This window comes from Leuciscus leuciscus (genome assembly GCF_965113295.1).
Source record: "Leuciscus leuciscus genome assembly, chromosome: 12".
Taxonomy (NCBI): Eukaryota; Metazoa; Chordata; class Actinopteri; order Cypriniformes; family Leuciscidae; genus Leuciscus; species Leuciscus leuciscus.
Window position 1 is genome coordinate 6,390,977 of NC_138736.1, and position 22,075 is coordinate 6,413,051.

Sequence of the window (22,075 nt, forward strand, 5' to 3'; positions counted from 1 at the left end):
AGGTCATTTTTTTCATTTTTTCTAAATTGAGATTTATACATACACTGAAAGGTGAATAAATAAGCTTTCCAATGGTGTATGTTTTGTTAGGATAGTACAATATTTGGTCGAGATACAACTATTTGAAAATCTGGAATCTGAGGGTGCAAAAAAAAATCAAAACATTGAGCAAATCTCCTTAAAAGTTGTTCATTTATGTTCGCGATTGTGCTGCATCCACTCACAATAATAAATGTTTTATATATTTACGGTAGGAAATTTACAGATTATCTTCATGGAACATGATTTTTACTTAATATCCTAATGATTTTTGGCATAAAAGAAAAATCCATCATTTTGACCCGTACAATGTATTGTTGGCTATTGCCACAAATATACCCGTGCGACTTGTGACTGGTTTTGTGATCCAGGGTCACAATTGTACACAAGTAAACATTTTTATACCTCACAGAGTAGCAGGCAAGGCTCTCATTAGACCAGCCATATTACGTTTAACACAGGTGGCACACAGTATGTAGTGGTTCCCCACTGTGGGTCAATAAAGGAGTCGAGGTGGTGTTACGAACAGCAGTCGTTTGACATATATAACTGACGCAGTGAAAGAGGAGGATGTGTGGGAGGTTGTCCATTAGAGCTAATGAGAGTTAAACCTGCGTTTTACACTGACTCTTTATGCTTGGGTGATGAAGCTTCAGCTCAAACAGGGTGGCGGAGGCAGAAACATGCCACCTTGGTGCAATGAAACCCAGACGAGATTGGCAAGGACAGGTATAGGCTATACAATACTCTCAGATTGACAGTCACATGACAGGACGCTACGATGTCAGGCTTGTTTTATTGGATGTTCAGGTAGGGCGCACTAATGAAACCTGTACGATTCACATATCAGAGGCATTAAAAGAGATTAAGAACCCTTGCTAGAATTATTTTGTAGAAGAAATTTAATTTCAAAAGGGGAGAAAAAAAAAAAAGATTACCAAATTAGTGGAAGTCGACTGCCATTCAAATTTGAACTTTGGTAGCCTTGGTGAGCATTAAAGACTTATTTCAAAACATTAAACATTTTACTGACCCCAAACTTTTTAGCAATATATGCATTTTCCCAATTTCATGTTTGACTGAATCATATAATATTCTGTTTAGCCATGTAAACAAACTATATTTATATTTACTACTGTTTAAAAATGAGAATCTTTATCAATAAATTAGAGACTCATAAGTGGTGACTCAAAGAGACTCATAATTTCTCTATGCCAAAATAATTGGCAAACATGCGCATCATGCTTTTGCATGTAGTTTAAAGCCATAAACAAATATAAATAAATGCATGAATTGGTTCAAAACACACATACAGTGTCAGTTTATTATGATCATACAGGGTCATCTTTTTTGCATCATATTCCGGAAGCTAAACACAGAAGCTCATAATGCTTGGACATTGTATATAACGCAAACTGACACATCAACCTTTGAGAGAGAAAAACCCTGTTCACCTTACATCTTTTTTGTCCACCATAATCTTAGATGTAATTACTGTTTTTCAATATTGGCAACACTGGCAATGTATCACGAAAACAATATGACAAATAGACAATAAATATTGATGGTGCTATCCAGAATGCTGCTTGCCAAAAGCTTCATTAAAGGGGAGCAGTGATAAATAAGTGAATATAAAAAACAAAGGGCGGCATTATTGAAAATGCACAATCAGATATGCAATACTTTATGCTACTCTAATGAGATAATGTGACAGCCAACTTTCCACTTGCATAATAAAAAGAAACTAACAAACTTGGCCTGTGTATTACTCCATGTGTCTTCATTTTACATTACTGTTTCAAACATGTGGATACATGGTGTTATTTGATAAAATGATTAAGTGTGTGCACACAACAATTCAAGAAGGGTTTTATCTCACTGCAAAATCCCAAAACAACATAATTAGGAATGAGAATGTCACTGGTACCCCAGAAACAAAGGAGATATGTGGGTCTGAAAAGGGCTATTCTGATTAAAATGTCAGTCACTTAACAGCTTCAGTGCTTTTAGGTCTTCTGATCTTGAGCGTACACGAGTACACTGCCCAACTTCCACATTAATATTTCATAAATACATACCAGTGGCTGGAAGATATTGTGTTGTACCATCTCTCATAATGTATAGTAGGGCATTCAAGTTTAGCGGTTAGTTGGTGCTGTGTAATAATTCATTCCGTTTGCAGTCCTTTACAATAACTGAATCTTTAAATTTCTGCCTTTGACTTTCAAGCCTGACCCACTTGCATATTTGAAGAGTTACAAAATTGCACAATAAATCAAACTATATTGTAAAAGCTACAATGTCATCTGTCAAAAAGTGCATTCTGCCTGAAGTCACAGTCTTTTTATGAAAGCCGATCAGAGAGAGAGAGGTCATGCAAAAACCCTACAGTGTTGTTGTATTGGCCAGGGAGTGTTTGATTACACAAGCAGCCACATATCAAGCCTGAAACCTGCTGTTCTTCAGTATTGTTGCCCACAGAGCAGGGCTGGACTGGGCCCGAGGCACAGCAGAACCCACAGAGCTACGAGACAAGGACTCGGACGAGACAGGAGGTGGAGAGAGTAGGGTCAAGGGAGTGAGAAACGATTCTGTGCACTCCTTCTTTTTTGATTTGATTCTGCTTACCCACCCTGATCATAATAAACTGACCAGCTCATAATGATTTGCATGTACATAAACATTTGTATATGTCTGGATACAATATATTGATGTCCACTACTATTTAAAATGTTGGGGTCAGTAAGGTTTTTTGGTAACACTTTAGTTTAGGGTCCAAACTCACTATTAACTCACTTATTATTATGCATATTACTTGGATATTGGCTGTTTATTAGTACTTATAAAGCACATGTTAATGCCTTATTCTGCATGAACGCATTCTACATCCCTTAATCCTACCCAATACCTAAACGTATCAACTATACCTTACTAACTATTAATAAGCAGTAATTAGGAGTTTATTGAGGTTAGTTAATAGTGAGAATTGGACCCTAATCTTGATTTTTTCCCCCTAAGAAATTAAAACGTATTCACCAAGGATGCATTAAATTGGTCAAAAGTGACAGTAAAGACTTTTACATTGTTACAAAAAAATATTCCAAATAAATGCCTTTCTGGCATAAATAAAAGAATCCTGAAAAACCAAGTATCACCGTTTCCACAAAACATTATTAAGCAGAACAACTGTTTTCAACATTGATAATCATTTTTTTGAACCGAATGATTTCTGAAGAATCATGTGACACTGAAGACTGGAGTAATGATACTGAAAATTCCACAGGAATAACTTACATTTTAAAATATATTAAAACTGTAATTTAAATTTGTAAGAATATTTCACAATATTACTGTTTCTACTGTTATTTATTTATTTATTATTATATATATTTATTTAATCAAATAAATGCAGCCTTTGTGAACAAAAACCTGAAAAAAATCTTCCGGACCCTAAACTTTTGGACTTTTGTGTATCTAGGCAAGGCAAGGCAAGGCAAGGCAAGTTTATTTATATAGCACATTTCATACACAATGGCAATTCAAAGTGCTTTACATAGAAGAAATTAAAATAATAAAAAGAAATAAGAATAATTAAAACAGTTTAGAAAAATAAAAAATAAAATACAGTACAAACAGTCGGACGAACATTGGCACAGTGCTCATTCAGTAAATGCATAGTTAAACAGATGTGTTTTGAGTCTGGATTTGAATGTGACTACAGTAGGAGCACATCTGATCTCCTCTGGAAGCTGGTTCCAGCTGCGGCTGGCATAATAGCTAAAAGCGGACTCGCCATGCTTAGAGTGAACCCTTGGTATTTCTAGCTGATATGATCCTAATGATCTGAGTGATCTGTTGGGTTTATATTCAGTGAGCATATCTGCAATGTATTGAGGTCCTAGGCCATTGAATGATTTATATACCAGTAATAATACTTTAAAATCAATCCTAAGTTTAACTGGGAGCCAGTGTAAAGACCTGAGGACTGGTGTGATATGTTCATATTTCCTGGTTCTGCTCAGAATCCTGGCGGCAGCGTTCTGTATGAGCTGCAACTGTCTTATGGTCTTTTTGGGAAGGCCAGTGAGGAGTCCATTACAATAATCCACCCTGCTGGTGATGAAAGCATGCACAAGTTTCTCTAAGTCTTGTCTGGAAACAAAGCATCTAATTCTTGCAATATTTTTCAGATGATAGTATGCTGATTTAGTTATTGCTTTGACATGACTACTGAAACTAAGCTCTAACTCTAGTGTCACACCAAGATTCCTGACTTGATTTTTGGTTGTTTGACCCCTAGAGTGAAGGTATGCGTTCACCTTGAGAACTTCATCTTTGTTTCCAAACGCAATGACTTCAGTTTTGTCTTTGTTTAACTGAAGAAAGTTTTGACACATCCAACTGTTGACTTCATCAATGCATTGGCACAGGGAGTCAATGGGGCTGATATGACTGTAGTCTTCATGTCATGGGAGTATACATGGTTTAACACTTTAATTTACAGTGTCCTTGTTACACATTACATGGACTTACTACAGTAATAACGGTAAATTATAACTTTAAAGAGATCATCCTTTTCATAATGCCCTTATTTAAGAATGCTATTATTTAGTATCCTTCTGTCAAGTTCTTATCTTTTTATTAAGGTATTCTAGGGCTCGAGGAGAGACGTGAGAGCGGAGCAGGAGGGAGTCAGACCAGAAGAAAGCAATAAGAGCACAAGCCTTAAGGCAGGAACCACTGAAATCCGTAAGGGAATAGAGTACTTTCATCTTCATTTGAGCCTTTTAAATGTTCCTTTCAGATGCAAATAGGTAAGATTCTTTTGGAGGTCAAAATGTTCAGTGTATGTTTTGCAAGTTTCATCTGATGAATAAAGATCTGATTTAACTTAATAAACGGAAATGGTTGAGCGTGTAATTTGAAAGCTCCCCTGGACTCTGGACTAATTAATTTCATGTTAAGCTAACAATGTGATACTCTAATAAGCGCAACAACACAGATCACACACAGAAAGTGAAACTGGAATTGCAAACGCTTTGGCAGCTCAAAATCGATTTTTTCTTTTAGGAGACAATACATTTATTTGTTGTGCACTTTGATGTTTAAAACATTATGGACATTTTACATTCACAGACATCTATATTACACACTGCATGAAAACTAATATTCATAGCGCCACTTTAAATATTAAATACTAGTGTAAGGAATCTTAATGAAGACTCTGGCCTTACATTTCTTTCTCCAACTTGACTTTTCTGATGACTAAATTGCTGTCATATTAAGGCGTCCCACTATCAGTAACTCGGTTGTAGTTGAGGATGTCGCACTTACCGACTGTTCTTGCTAAAATCTCACCCTCATCTGTCCAAAGTCACGCTCACCCATTAAGAATGAAAGGGCATTAACAGACTGAACGCCAATCTCTGAACTTTCTCTCCATTTCCCTGTCACGTATTGCAATGCCCCATGTTGACAGCAAACTGAAGCTTGCCGAAATAACAGAAATATAACAGCAAATAATAGATTGAATTAGCATTCAATTCAAAGAGTCGTTTAACCTGTGAATTTGTGTGATTTGATGTGTATTTGTTCATTCAGGACAAGGTAATGCGCAGTTTCAGTTTGACTTTTCTTTTAGTGAACACAGCCTGTTAGGCATCATCTTTCGTATTTTATTATCTGTTTAAGGGAAGGAGAGCCCCATAAACTCCTGATTGGTCAATCGCTGAATTCCACAAGCGTTGATCCCCAACTGAGCAATAATATCAAACACGGTGGATGTTGTCAGAGATTCGGCTGGGCTGTTAACGCCCCCCTGCCGAGCGACTTCAGACTTCCTCTGATTTTCAAACAACTGTAAATGCAGTTTACGATGGAAAATTTGGCAGAAAAATAGCTAGCGGGACGCTGGCCTAAGCTGAGGGTATCTGAATACACATGAAAAATACTAATCATACAGCTGCCTATAGTTCATTCAACTATTATTAATTTTAGATATTATATACACAATGTCTGAAGCAACATGTAGTACAATTGCCTTGTTCAACAGGAAAGTGGAAAATATGCTTTTTGTGCAAAATCTGGCTTTTCTCTCTCTGAAGCTTAATATATAATGTGCATTAATGGGGGAAAGCTAATACATCCTTTCATCTCTTATCCTGTAGGGCTAAGAGAGGATAAGGGCCGATATTCTTCATCATTATACAACACTGGTCTGAGCGAGTCGAAGAATATTAAGGCTGTTGAAACTATATCACCTTATATAACCTTATCACATTTGCATACAGGAAATACTGAATAGGGGAACAGATGCGCTCACACACACGGCACCCATGAAAATAAACCTGTCACTCACATGAGATCGACCAATAGCAAACCACAACCATCCAGTCAATTCCCCATGGACAAAAATCAAGTCCCGTCCGTCCTTGTCACGTTGTGGGTTGTTCCTTGTTCCTGTTTCATGTATGTCATGTGATCCCTTGTTCAAGTCATGTGATCCTGCCATGTGTTCCCTTGTCTGATGTGTCATGTTGTCATTGGTTCATTGTTTCATTGTTCACAGGTGTCCCTTGTCTAGTCGTTAGTCTTGTGTATTTAAGCCCTCATGTTTGCCCTGTGTCTTTGTCTAGTATTGTGTTTATTCCTTGTCCTTGTCCTTGTCCTTGTCCTTGTCCTTGTCCTTGTCCTTGTCCTTGTCCTTGTCCTTGTCCTTGTCCTTGTCCTTGTCCTTGTCCTTGTCCTTGTCCTTGTCCTTGTCCAGGTTCTTGTTTTTGTTTTGAGTTACCAGTTACCAGTTACCAGTTACCAGTTTCCAGTTTCCAGCCTTTATGTTTGATTTTGTTTATTACTATTAAAGTTGCATTTGGGTCCGCTCCATCTTGCCTCCAGTGGACTCATTCGTTACAGTCCTACATTTTTGTCACAATAGGACTATTGCAATTTCTTTAGTCAATTTCTTGCTCATTTTCAGTTTACAGTATGTTTAAAAATATTGTAAAACCAATGAAGGTGTTTTGGGGAAGGAAAATAGATCAGAAATTATCCATCAGATGTAACTTCACTGGCGATTAAAAAACAAAAACTGCTTCAGCTGAAGGCTAAAGTGATTTATTATTACTGGATTATCAGGAGAATTGAGTAAAATCTGTTTAAATTTCAGTCTTTTCTTAAAAGGTGACTCTAATTCGGATAGCCTCTATTCTGAGTAAATCATATCATTGCTCTGACTCACTAATTCGCATATAATTGGGTTTAGTAGGCTTCCGGACAGAGCTAAAGCACTATTCTCAATATTTATTTATATTCAGCTCATTCCTAAACAGCAGTTTAAGCGAAAACCTTTATTCTTAATGGTCAATGCAGTTACATTAACTAATGCAGTCAGATTTTATGGAGTCAGATTAATGAACATACTTTAAATGTCATCTTTTATTACAGGCTACATTGGTTTAAAACAGCAGTATGCTGCAATACAATCCATAGGTTGCCACGAGGAAACCTTTAGATGAATTCATGGGAGTCAATGAAACAAGGCTTTTAAATGGTTTCCAAAAGCCTCCATCTTTGTCCGTTTTTATTATGGCCCTTCCTTTGTTTGTCAAAGATCCCAGAGATCATCCAATGCAAATATTAAGCTCCCCAGTGCTGTAGACCGAGAAAACCATTACAGAGTGACATGTTTGCTTTACTCCTGTCCTGTTAACACCCCCATCTGTCCTGATGAATCCCTCTGATACCTCGAGGAGTGAAGGGAGTTTATATTAGCAGATCATTCCTTTATATTAGTGCTTCCGAATCCAGCCTGATATTTGTATGTGACATTTACACATATTGATTTATCAGCAGTTAGTCCTCAAATCTGATTGGTCGAGCAGCGTTCTAACCGTTCCAGCACTTTTCTTTTTCCTTTTTCGTACGCATCTGTGTTTGCTCATTCCAGATAGACTGTCAATCTGTGGTGGGAATATTTCAGTGACTATGCAACTATCATTTATGACAAAGTAAAAAAGAACAAAGTAACTGGCAATAATGTGGCTAAAATGTAAGTTACTCAATATCATATTCCAAATATTTTTACCGAATATCAGTACTTTCGCTCATATTACTTATGTGCTTGTGAATATGTCAAGTCAAGTCAAGTTTATTTGTATAGCGCTTTTCACAATACAGATTGTATCAAAGCAGCTTCACAGTATTAAATTAAAATAATACAACAAAGTTTGTTTCAAGAGGAATTTATTGATTGATAAAATAAAATTAAATATCCCCAAAATATCCCCAACTGAGCAAGCCAAAGGCAACAGTGGCAAGGAACCGAAAAACTCCATCAAGTGACCTAATGGTGTCCTAAAACTCCATCAGGTGACCTCATGGAGAAAAAAAAAGTATTAAGTTACTCAATATCATATTCCAAATATTTTTACCGAATATCAGTACTCTCGCTCATATTACTAATGCATTTAAGTATCTAAAACTTAAATATATTAATGTGTGCTCAACTCTAGAAATGTAAAAATCTTTATGAATCCATTATAATATATGCATAGTTATATTTTACTAGATTTGATATTTACTGTATTTGATATTTAATATTTTTTGAGATCCTAACCTTGCCTACACCCTAAACCTAAACTATGAAAAATTTCACTAATATGAAAAATGTAATATGTAAATGTACAGTGAATTTTTTTTATTATTATTTATATATGATTACAGAATTTAGAATTAGCTTAATGTTTTATATTTTCAGTTTAGAAAATTCAGTTTTCAGTTTAGTAGTTTTGTTGTGTGCTTTTGTCATTTTTATTTTGTTCATAATTATTAGCTTTTATTTCATTTAAAAACATTTTTCATGTAGTTCATTTTATTTTATTTAAGTTTTTTCCCAAATGTATTTCAAATAACACTTTATACTAGAAATTAGTTCTAGTTTTAGTTAATACAAACACTGACAGTGACAATTATTTTATTAACATTATGCTGTTATATAGATATAATGATTATCCGTGCATAACGAGTTAAATGACTGTCTTTTCCTCGGTATGTACTCTGCAGGTGAAACTGAAATCAGAAAATCACGGAGACTTCCTTGTGGGATGGTTGGTTTGAACTTTATTCTCCACCAATGTGGAAATTCTCCTTTGGCTTCTCTCATAAAAAACACATATATACATACACTATGCAAATACAAAAGATGTTTTGGGACTTTATACCTTCTTCCAGATGGCATTACAAAGAATATACGATGGGATAAGAAGCATCTATCCCTGTAACACTGTACAAGTGTTCTGTGCTGCAAACAAGTCATTATTTTGTACAAGTTATGAATGTTATTCTCTGTTGTCAGTGCTGGGAATACATAAAGGACAAAGCACAGTTTCATTCGGGCACCCTATTGGCTACTGGAATTATCAGCGTAATTTGCATATTTGTCAGCATGCAGCATGTGCCCGAGGGCCTCAAAGCGCCATTGAAAATAGATGCTGTTGACTGGTTATCAGGGGATTGGCTGTGCATTTGAGCGTGAAGTCCAACCTTTTCTGGGAGAACCATATACAAGGAAGATATGGCTTTTGAATTTACCGATAAGTGCTCTGTAATTGTTCCATTATGTCTTAATATTCAAAGCGTCTCTTATAGATGAAGCGGAATGGGCTATTTGTTGTCGTATGCACTTGGTGCAAAAAGAGCAATACTGATGACACTTACCGCAGGGCTTTTCTAACACATTGATACAGGCTCTTACAAACAACACTCATGTCCTCAACGATTACACTCACGGCCCGTTTGTCATGGTAAAGCAGCTCTCTGGCCCTCTCCGTTCTCCATTAGCAGACTTTAATCTAGGAGTGATCAAGACCCATCCCGTCTTTTTAAACAACATAAATTCTTCAGACAAACTGAAATAGCTTTCTGTGGCCATGCTGTCAGCATTGGTTTGGGTTGGAAGGTGTGGGAATTTTTGTGGTTGCAGCTGATGGCTTCATTGCAGCGTCGAGAAATCATTCTCTTCTGTGTATTTCCGAGCAGGAGGTGCGACCTCTTTGCTTTCTTTCATTTTCTTTATGAATCCGCTCACAATCATTCAAAAGATCAATTAAAAGATAAAATGTGTTTGCTATAAATGACTGCTTTCCTCAAACTTATTCTTCAGAGCTGGCCAGAGCGGGATGGGTTTCCCCCCAGAGCCTCCTGTAAAGCTGCCTTATGAAAATGTCCATTTTTTATAGCACTATTAATGTGCAAATGAATTGCTGAGCTGAATTTCAACCATTATAGATTTTAAACAACATACATTTGGCTTTCCAAAAGTCTTTCAGACTGACATTAAAGCAGATTAAAAAGCAGCCCATTAAACTGAAGGGCTGTTTACACAGAACCATTTTCAACTAAAAACGGAAAACTTTTTATGAGTTGTGGGCATTAATTTACACAACAACAGTATTTGGGGGGCCTGAAAACGCAAACTTTTGAAATCAGGTTTCAAAGTGTGAGTTTTTGAAAACGACACCGTTATCGTCTCCATGTAAACTACAAAAATGCGAATTTGTGAAAACAGTGATGCATGTTCTCATGCATATTACGTGTTCAGTCTATAGGCACACAATGTTTCTTTACAAAGTAATATCGCCAACTACTGGCCTGGCATGAATAATACAGTGTTTTTAGTAGTTTTCGTGAACATTTTGACAATATTATTGTCTGTACATGAAAAAAGCAAAGGAAAAACTTTTCATTTTTAGTACGTTGTTGGCGTTCTAAAAACCTTCCCTTTGAGTCAATAGTGTCTTTTTATTTGTTCCCTTTGTCATTGGGTGCATTAACAGATAATCACACCCTCAAACGCACCCCATTGGTTGAACCAATGTTGCTTAGCCACATTAGACGTTCTTTAGAGAGTCATTAGACATTTGACAAGATGGCTTAATTATGAAGGTGTCTTTACATATTAAGCTGTCATAGCAAGAGAAAAGTATTTTACTTTCTTTAGTGTGTGATGTTGCTGTTTGAAATGCATGAAAACAGTCTGCAAAGTTACAAAGAACAAAGTCACTTCAAAGGGAGGATCAGTAAGCGCCGTTTCTGAACTTGTACACGTCATAATATTCCTCATTTAAACAATTCCTGCCCAAGGGAAAATAAAGGGACGAGCGCTGGTTGAGTTGTGTTAGTAGTGTGTTGAAACCATAGACTGAAAAAAAATATGGACGTAGTTTTGTTGACGTCAATCGTAGGTTTCCGAAGAGCATTTTTGAAGCCCAAAGTGGGCGGAGCCGGCAGTCGCCATCTTGGCAGCGCATCACTGCACGTCACTCCCAGATAAATGAAAATGGGCAAAGAGGCGGGATTAGCTGAGGTGACGTGACGGCTAACAGACAGCAGACAAATGGCTAGTATCGACAGCCGTGGCAATCCACCTGTCACTCAAGAGGCCACGCCCTTAATTATGCAGAACATTAAGGCTTAACATAATTTTAACGGATGAGTTACAAAAAAATCATCCTCCTCACAGTGAAGGCCAAATTTAACCGTTTAGACCAAAACCACTTTTTGTACCAGGCTGTAACCATATTTTTTTCTGCTGTAAAGTTGGGCATTTTAACATGGGGAGTCTATGGGATTGGCTCTCTTTTGGAGCCTGCTCTTGGATAAAGTTCTACACGTCCGCATCATGTTGTTTTCTTTCTTTTTCAAGGGCATGACATTTTGTAGTCATTTTGAATGTAGGCTACACAAATAAAAATATACATTTTACTGTTTCGAATGACAGAGTATGAAACGATAAAGTTATTTCCCCAACTGAGGAACAAATTCAAGTGATGGCGCCGGCGAATCGCGATATTAACAACATCGGTTCACTTCTGACATTAACTTGACATCAGAGCCGGTTCATTATTAAATGATTATTAATTCCTGTTCAGTATTAAACTTTGGACCGAACGAAAGATGCGCGAACCCAACTTTGCGGTATAGTTTCAGTTTCGTTTCAGTTTCGATTCAAATAAATTCGTTTAGGCTTGGCGTTTAAAATAGGCTAAAAGTTGTTTGTAATAAAGGGCACAATGGGCTATTTTTATAGACTACTATGCATTTATTATTATTATTATTATTATTATAAGTGGTTACTTATTTTTCATTTCTTGTTGTTTTCTGATTCCATTCATTTAAGGATTTGGCTATGGGGAAGTAAAATACGCATAGCCTATATGTTATTAATAGTGTTTATAATGTTAATGTTGTATTTTATTTACAGGTCTTTTACACTATTTCTGAATATACTAGCCTAATAATATAATGCGTGTTTCCCTCTCAACATGACTGAGTGCGCCACGCACAAGCTCGCATCCTTGAGATATAAATTATAGGCCGATACATTTTAATAAAAAAAGGCCTACATCATAAAACTCAGAAGAGTATGTATTTTAATATCTCTGATGTTCTCTGTTCTCTGGTTGTTAGTAAGTCTGAATGGCAGTTCATGCATGAACGTTAGGACTATACAGTCAATTATTACCTTTTTGTAGCTATTGTTTAAATTTAATTTACAACGAATTATATTGATTTATATCTTAATTTATTATTATTATTATTATTTAAAACTTACTGGACGAGGGCGACCATGGTAGGCCAACAGTCGTCATTTACCCTGTATACAGTATATCTATACAGAAGAAAGACCTGTCTAGGCTCTTCGGTTGTGTCGAACCATTCGTTAGTCTGGTTGTTTGATGAGAAAAAGATGAAATGTAGTTGCAATAAATGCGTTAAGAATCCGTACAACTGCAGCAGAGGATGACTATTTTATTCTGCAGTGCGGAACTGAGGAAGAGCTGATGAAGGAACAGTTTGGTCAAGATAAATAGCAATCTTGTGAACTTTACTTCTTTAAAAAAATGTTTCCTTCATCTCAGTAGCAGAAGATTATTAGCCTGTTGTTTATTTTTTATCTATACACATACAAATAGCCTACAAAGTTTATTCAAAGTATATTCACATTTAATACAATTATTTGAATTGTGACTAAAATATGCCTCTAAGTCTTGTCTTTAATAGCACCTTGCTTGAGATTTTTGCTAAAATATACACTTCAAAACATGTCAAACAATAACATAAATGATATATACATCATCCATATTTCCACATTTGTATTAATGACGCTATAACGCAAACCGAAAGTTTCTCGTGCCCACGCGAAAGTTTCTCGTGCCCACGCGAAAGTTTCTCGTGCCCACGCGATAGTTTCTCGTGCCCACGCGATAGTTTCTCGTGCGCACGCGATAGTTTCTCGTGCGCACGCGATAGTTTCTCGTGCCCACGCGATAGTTTCTCGTGCCCACGCGATAGTTTCTCGTGCGCACGCGATAGTTTCTCGTGCGCACGCGATAGTTTCTCGTGCGCACGCGATAGTTTCTCGTGCCCACGCGATAGTTTCTCGTGCCCACGCGATAGTTTCTCGTGCGCACGCGATAGTTTCTCGTGCCCACGCGATAGTTTCTCGTGCCCACGCGATAGTTTCTCGTGCCCACGCGATAGTTTCTCGTGCCCACGCGATAGTTTCTCGTGCGCACGCGAAAGTCCTATTTTTTTTTTTTTTTTCACAGGTCCCCTCAGGGGCTCCGTACTTTCCTGAGGTAAATGTTATGTGACGATTGTTCTCCAGCTGTTTTACCTCTTTCCGCGGTTGAAAAACACGATTGATATTATGAATGAGAAATATACATTTCGGTAAGTTATACTGTATCTTTCAACATTGTTAATTCGTGTTTATTTACTATTAGCTAGAGATGATCAGTTCACGTGCCGCTATAGGAATCTGTCACGTCACATTAAAATGGCAAAACGGTATTTATTGTTTGAATTTCATGACAGAAATTAGAATTGACAGAATCTGAGAGCTGATATTTTTTTTAAATATCATGATTCATAAGTAAACTGCTCAGTTTTGTATTTCGATCTGCGTGTCCTCTTTGCTTCACGATTTTTCTGTGCGTTGGACTTTGTTGTTCCTGATCTGTATCCCCAACAGTAGCCGTAAAAAAGTTTGTCATCTTTGGCAGCGTTCCCAAATACTTATCAGCGTCTTGTCACTTTTTTCTTTTATTTTAGCCGCTTGGGTAACTTCGAAACTTTAAATTTTCCCGTTTAGACTCGTCTTGCTCTGTTTGTGTATTTCCCAGTCCTCCTGTTACTGCGTATTGTTTAACTTTCGCGCCGCGCACCTTTACAGACTTTTTGCTTTCCTCCCGTTTCTCCTTTTTTCGGCACCGCTTGGGTAGCTAGCTTCGCTTCATTTTTACTCTGTCTACTACTCTACACTCTGTCTGTCACTCTGTACACTCTGTCTGTCAATCACTTATTTTTCTCCATCAGTTTTTTGGCACAGCCTTGTCACTTTCGCAGATGCGCAGTAAGTGAGATAATGGAATAGTCCAATGTAGTGAGGTGGGGGGCCCCCTCCTGTCTGCGACACGACAATAATGATTTGATGCCATTTTTCGCTAACGGAGTTTTAGAAATATATAATAAAAAAAATAATAGAAAAAAATAATAATTAAGCATAAGTTAATAGGGCATTTTGGGGGCCCCTAGGTAGCTCGGGGCCCAAGGCAATTGCCGACCTTTGCCTAATGGTAAAGTCCGCCCCTGCTTCCGTGTTGGATTCAAGAGAGAGACCGGAAGGTTGCCACTTGGTTGAAACTCACAGTTTTGGTAAGGGGCGTGACATTCCTGAAACACGCTTGAAGCAGTTGACCAATTACAACACACTGGTCCAGCTGACCAATCAGAGCACATTGCGCTTTTCAGAAGGAGGAGCTTTATAGAGACAGGAACTATATCAGAGCGTTACTGACAGACTGGGAAGAGATTTTTTAAACATTCAAGCATGAAAACCTATTCTAGTAGAGCCAAAAAACAAAATTAAGACTTTGTAAAAGGGCATAATATTTAACAAACAGTGTGTATATTTATGGCATGTTTCCTTTTAAATTTAGCCTATATATTTCTACTTTCTCAGTCTAAAAAAACCATCATCCTCTCTAACCTGAAGGACATCTGAGACAGAAGATAAAGTGTGTGTTTGCAGTCATCCGTCTGCTTGTTTTTAAATATGTGTTGACCATGAATATTTCAGGATGATATACACACAGTATGCTCGTCGTTCTCCTTGCTTTTTTTCAACGTCCTCTTCATGACTCGATGCTCTTTACCTGACGGGCACTTCTGAAACACATCAAATATAACTGAAGGAACTCTGCAGCAAAGCACAAGTGAAATCACAAATGTGCAGTATACAATGAGGCATAAGAAAAAGCAAAAACAATTGGTTAAGTGTAGGAAAACCTGTGTATTTAAAAGATGTCATTGTCATTCTTTTCATCAGAAACTTTCTATGCAAATTAGGCTCGTTATACATTGTGCATTATTTACAAAACTGGTGCAATAAATGTTGAGCCATTACAGCCAGCTTTCTGCAGAAACAGCTTTATGTGAAAGAGATGTTTGTGTACACATTCTACTGATCATGTTAGTTATCCATCAAATGATGATCAAATTATGTAGAAAAATGTGCAGCAATGTAGCCAAGCACGCTTTCTATGGATTAAAGAGCCGATTCAGATGCCTGGACCACTGTTACTTCAGTGTTTTTTATATAATATCATATCATATAGTATTTATTAATATTTTTTATTAGTTTTAGTTTTTATATCTTCAATTTTATGAGTAGTACTTCAAGATTATTATTAGTAAAAATCTTCCCCTATGACTTTGACAATTTAATTTCAATGTCAACATGTTCTTTCTTTGTTGCCTCTTGTGCCAATCTATCAACTTTCTCATTTTCCTAAATGTCCACATGCACTGGGACCCACGTGAATGTGATAAATCTCCATTGTTTGCATACTCTTGAGTTTGTTTGTTTTTTTACCAAATTTCATACAGTAGTTCTTGATGGCTTCAAGCTGTACCAGACTTAATACTCATAAGAGCCGATACATGCTGCATAATAAAATGTTTTTATCCCTGCTCTGCTCAATCCATTCTAGTGCAGTTAGTACATATCATAGCATATCATTTAACTGTAACTACATTAAAGCTGTCAGATGTTCTTTTGCTTACTCCCATTTCATATCTAGGGATGTACTGTATACCGCAGATCCTGTTGCATCTGTTTGTAAAACCTTTGGCCTATCTGTAACTTTATAATAAAATAAAATTACTAATGCAATATGTGATTTTTAAACTCTTCTTTCCAGTCCTGTTATTTTGAGATAATTGAGTATTTCTCTAAGGCACAACTTAATAGGTTTGATAGAGTGAAATTGATATCTCTCAATTTCAACTCCTCTCTTTCCTGTGTAGTAATACATGCTCATGCTTCACTACAGGATATGCATAATCTAGTTTGATGTTTCCCTATTGTGAACAATGAATGATTAAACCAGAATGTTCTATTCCAACACGGAGTGGAGTGATAATTATATATTCTTTCCTACTATTGAAGCATATTCTCCCTTGTTTTTGGATATTGTAGAGGTGTCTTCCCTTTATTTCCCTGTCCTACATTTCTTGCCACTTTTTATTCATGTGTTCTTTAATTCTTCCCTATGCTTTACTCCGTGGAACTGCCCACTCACAGAGAGAGTCTGAACAAATAACTGCCTTCATTGGCTTAACTTCCTCCACCCGCTGAATAGCTATTAGCCCTGTTCTAAAAACTGATGCATAATTGGTTATGCTGACTTGGAATCTCAGCCGTATTCCTGATGTAGGATCTTTTGAACCATCTGTGAATAAATCGAGCATTGAGGAGTGTGCCTGATCTAGATACTGTTGAACAAGAGCGCAGATTTTATTTTGTAGATGAAAATCGACTTGAGGCATGGGAAGCAGCCAAGGAGGTATATTTGGCATTATAGGGACTAAATTTCGGTAATACCCAGAATCATAGCATCCAACCAAAACTTTTGATGTTATCATTCCCATACTCCCATCACTATTTCCTTAACTGGATGTGTCTCTGATTACCAATTTTGCCAACATCTAGGGGGTGTATGTGGATAATGGTGGAAACTGCTCATGGGCCCTATCTTACACCCAGCACAATGCAGCGCCAAGCGCGATGCAAGTGTTTTTTGCTAGTTTCAGTCCGACGCATTATCATTTTCACGTCCTGCGCCACGTTGTTTAAATAGCAAATGCATTTGCGCCTATTTATGCTCCCATGGGCGTGTGTCACAGTGTCTGGTTTGTGTTTCCCTGGGTCACCACTAGAGGTCCTCTTTCCCCACGGTGTCATTCACTCTTACTACATTTCCCATCATCCTGTTCTGTCACTCATTGTATCATTGCACACAGCTGTTTCCCGTCACCTCATTAGTATCTGTGTATATATACCCTGGTTGTTTCAGTGTTTGTCACGGAGTCCTTGTTTAATGTTACAACACTTCATGAGGTCTGTTTCTCGTTTATTTCTCGTTTATTTCTCGTTTATTTCTCGTTTATTTCTCGTTTATTTCTCGTTTATTTCTCGTTTATTTCTCGTTTATTTCTCGTTTATTTCTCGTTTATTTCTCGTTTATTTCTCGTTTATTTCTCGTTTATTTCTCGTTTTGGATTGCCTGTATGGTTTTGACCCTTGCCTGGACTGGATTTACGAATTACGGATTACCCAATAAATATTGCGATTGGATCTACCTTTTCCCTTTGTGTGTCCGTGACAGCGTGCTGGTCTGAAAACGCATTGTTGCATTGTTGGTGCGTTGCTATTTTGAGGCAACAGAAATAGACTGTGCCATTGACCAACTGAAACCTGGTCTAAAGTCAATGGTGCAATATTTTTTTATGTGGCGGGTCCACAACGCGCATAAACTCTGCTTATTATACATACAGCAGCACACAAACATCCCAAATATTTCAAATAAAATGATTACAATGTAAAAGATTATTATTGTGTACATAAAGATACGGTGGAATCTGGCTTGTCCCGTAGATGGTCTGCTTGCACACTTTTACCTCGCGCGAATGGCTTCGTTCTTTCCACTATCAAATTCCGTCATGTGAATAGCAAATCTGCCATGGCGCGAGCGCAACTGGCATTTAAAGGGAATGGGAGATGAGACTGAGATTGGTTTAACACACGTAAATCCCAAAACACACCCATTACTCATTAAGAGGATAGGGGCAAACCTTTTAGACCACGCGCCTGACGCGCAGACCATTTTAAAATAGGGCCCCATGTGTGTATGCACTTCAGCAGCCATTTCAAAATAAAAGTCATAGGTCACAGTCCATCTGAGACAAGGTCTTTTGAGAAAGCTGGAGATTTATTAAAATGCTGCTGCTGTGATTAGGATAACCAATCATTCTCCTGGTGTATTTATTTAAAATGACATTCAGATGCTCATTTGCACTAATAGCTGTCACTGGGCATGTTTTATTCTTTCTTTCTCTTCAGGGTGTGCGAGAGTTTACTGGTAGGCCGGAAAGCTTGTGGCGAGCCTGTCAAGTGACTAATGACCCCCGAACAGGAAAAGAGGAGCAAAAACAGCAATTCTCACAATTAATGAAAGGCACAGAGGCATAAGCATTTACTACTAACAGCTATTTTGACCCCAGTGCCCAACCACAACCTGCACGTAATTTGTTCAATTATCTCAAATGTCTGGAAAACATGGCACAACTAACCCAGAGGTCTTTTCATATTTACAGGGCAGATGATATGAAGTGGCATAGTGTCTGTTTTAGACGTTTTTGTGCCTATATATGTGTGTGCGCTGCGCACACTGTGTTCTAAAAGAATCTGCAGTGCCATGCAAGAAAACATTTGGCTTTAGCTGAATCATTTATGAAACGTGTTGCACTAAAACAAGGACACAGACAGACACACACACACACACACACACACACACACACACACACACACACACACACACACACACACACACACACACACACACACACACACACACACACACACACACACACACACACACACACACACACACACACACACACACACACACACACACACACACACACACACACACACACACACACACACACACACACACACACACACACACACACAGTCAATGGGGTCAAAAACAAAACTGGACCCCAATGACTTAAAAAAATGTTTTATTATGTGTTTGTGGAGACAGAGGAGCCTATCCAAATATGAATATTGATCAAGTTGTTGTTCCATAACTGTTGACCAAAAGTCTGAAAAGAGAAAGCAAACCCCTCTTTGAAAACCAAACACATCGCTGCTTGAAAAGTAATAAAATGCGGAGACGAGATACATATTTTTATTTCATTCTTTTCTTGTGTTTGCTGGGCATCAGAAGAACTCATGTTTTATTCAGTGAAGCTGTGAAGCTGTGCACAAACCCTGACATAAAAGAAACGGTGGACACGAGCAGGCCTGCTGGGCCATAGCCGGACGTCCAGACAGCGCGCTGGAGCAGAGAAACTGTTTGCCTGGCTCAAGGACCAAACAATGAACAATTATAGTGAAATGATTGCGATTCTGTAGCATGCGAGGCACAGCAATCTTGAAGTGATCTATCGAGCCAGGATTGCTTGTCAACATTCATTTAAGACTACTGCTTTAAATGTCCTGCAAAAATGTCTGGAAAATATAGAAATCTAAAAGACAAAAATATAAAAAAAGTATATAAAATTAAATTCACAGACTTGCTCAAAAGAATAGCAGAGAATTTCTCTGAATACTGGTCTGTTCATTGTGGTCTGAGAGTGAATCTGTTGAGAGGAACTGCTATATAAACGTGATCTTAAAGGGATAGTTCACCCAAAAATGAAAACCTGAGATTATGAGTGCTTTATGGTGTTTCTTGTCTTTACTGGAGAAGTACTTTCAAGGTCAGGGAAGAGATCTATGTAAAGATTCCTAGAAATGTATATTTTAACAAACAAACAAACAAACAAACAAACAAACAAACAAACAAACAAACAAACAGTAGACTTGAAACAATAAAGCAAATAATAAAATGTAATTTTAGGTGATCTATTACTGTAAGGTCTACATCATATTTGTTATAAAGAACAATACAAACCAAAAAACTTTGTTGTTATTGTTGACAACAACAACAAAAATAATAATAAAATAAAATAAAATTAAATAGAAATATAGTACTAAACTAAAAAAGGTTTAGTACTAAATTTAGTTTAGTACTAAACTGAAAACAAAACAATTATATATATATATATATATATATATATATATATATATATATATATATATATATGATTCAATATATATATATATATATATATATATATGATTCAATTATATACAAATTATAACAATATAAATAAATTAAAGTTTAAAAACTGAAATAAAACCAAATTAAAGCTAAATAGAAGTACTGTAAAATGATTGATAATTAAATTATATATATATATATATATATATATATCATGAATTGTATATAAATAAAACAATAAAATAAAGCTTAATAGAAATATTAAACAAAGAAAAGAAAATGACACGATGCACATACATGTACAATTACTAAAACTTGAATTAAAATGACATCTAAAATTTAAAATATAAAATAATACATTTAAAAATAATAATAAATAATACTAAAATAACAATGGTAAAAACATATTTAATCATATAAACTTGTGACTTGACCTCCTGTGGAAATTCAGCTTGTTTCATAGCTTCCGCTTCTCATTCTCTTGATCTTCTAGAAGGGTTGTGATTCAGCTGGGTACGGCCCTGATTGTTTGTCGAGCAGAGATGCCCTTTCTATTCATTGTCCTATCCTCCCTCTCTGTTCTTCTGCTCTACAGCATCCTCCCATCATCAACAAGTGCCAAACAATTATGCAGATCACCACACTACCCACAGGCCGTGATCGGCTCAGTGAATCAGACCTGAGAACACATGCAGAGGAGGTTTCTCATTTCTCCTACAATACACTCGCTTAGTGAGACATGGAAACAGAGCACAAGACTGACTCATCTGGACTGAGAAAGAAGGCATTCTGCCAACCAGAACCATAGCCTATCTGAAATGGACAAACACAATTTTTTTTGGTGACTTTCCGTGCCAACAAATTCTATTTTCATGAACATAGCACATAGAAATGTTTCAGTGACAACAGATGTGTTTTGCAAATTTTGTGATTTTAAACAATTTAGTGGTAATAAAAAAATAAAAAAACACAACGGTAATAATTAATATGACTAGCCTTTTGCTTGACTGTTATCAAACAGCTAATAATGTGTTGCTAATGTTACACAAACCATGTTCCCGTTCGCCATCTCAGTCTGTCTTCTAACAATCATCAGAAACGCTTTGAACAACTCAGAACGTCAGTGGAGAACTGCATATAGTTCATCATAACATCGTAATATACATCATACACCCGCTATATTGCTAAATCTACCCGATTTTTCATATCAACAGAAAAACATACGTTGACGTGATTGGTTACAAGGTAGTTTGTGACGTCAGAAACACCAGCAATTTCAAACAGTTTTTTTTTTTTCACTGCAGTTTTAAGGAAAAAATACTCAGCATTTGTGTTGACCTATGAATTTGCACATGGTTTGTCTTAAAGCACATTAAAAACACCACATATACATATAAACAACATTAAAAACTTGATTTTCACCACAGGGGGACTTAATTATTAGTAATTTTAGATAATTTAGTAGTACGATTCACTGCTGCGATTAATGCATTCGAATTAAATCGGAAAAACGTTTCAATTTTTAGTACATCATTGTTGAGTAAACGTACCCTTAAGCCCTATTTGGACGGGACTAGTTTAACATAGAGAGGTGGGGTACAGTAATAATTACCAGAGCTTCTCAGTGATTTTAGTCCTGTCCGAATGTGCCATCACAGTAATCATTACGGACAATGTCAGTAAAGATTACAGCGACTTTTACCTTCAGTAAAAAGGTCCGGAAAAATTACCTCAGGTAATACTAATCCCGTGCGAATAGACCCACTGTAAATATGTACATAAATATTTAGTCGTTTCCTGTT